General features: G+C 48.5%; 1 protein-coding gene across 1 annotated transcript in view; it reads right to left on the bottom strand.

Annotated features, from left to right (window-relative positions):
- Positions 1–355, bottom strand: part of EMH_0054800 (eukaryotic translation initiation factor 2b, putative) — a gene marked incomplete at both ends in the record, with an annotated part of 1917 nt that overhangs the window by 690 nt on the left and 872 nt on the right. The window lies entirely within an intron of this gene.

Here is a 355-nt window from a genome sequence, read left to right as displayed (position 1 = left end):
AACCCTAAACCCTAAACCCTAAACCCTAAACCCTAAACCCTAAACCCTAAACCCTAAACCCTAAACCCAGCTGCTGTGTTGTTCTCCATGGGTATGCATCCACCACACACTTCAGTGTCTACACACAAACCCTAAACCCTAAACCCTAAACCCTAAACCCTAAACCCTAAACCCTAAACCAGAATATATTCATCAATATCACCATCAGCAACAGCAGCAGCAGCAATGTGAGCGTCAGCAGCAGCAGCAGCAGCAGCAGCAGTACTAGCAGCAGCAGAAGCATCAGCAGCAACATCAGCTGCAACACCAGCAACATCTTCAGCAGCAGCAACAGCAGCAACACCAGCAGCAACAC

This window comes from Eimeria mitis, genomic scaffold (genome assembly GCF_000499745.2).
Source record: "Eimeria mitis Houghton genomic scaffold, Emh_scaff2503, whole genome shotgun sequence".
Classification (NCBI taxonomy): domain Eukaryota; phylum Apicomplexa; class Conoidasida; order Eucoccidiorida; family Eimeriidae; genus Eimeria; species Eimeria mitis.
This window is presented reverse-complemented; position numbering and strand designations above follow the sequence as displayed.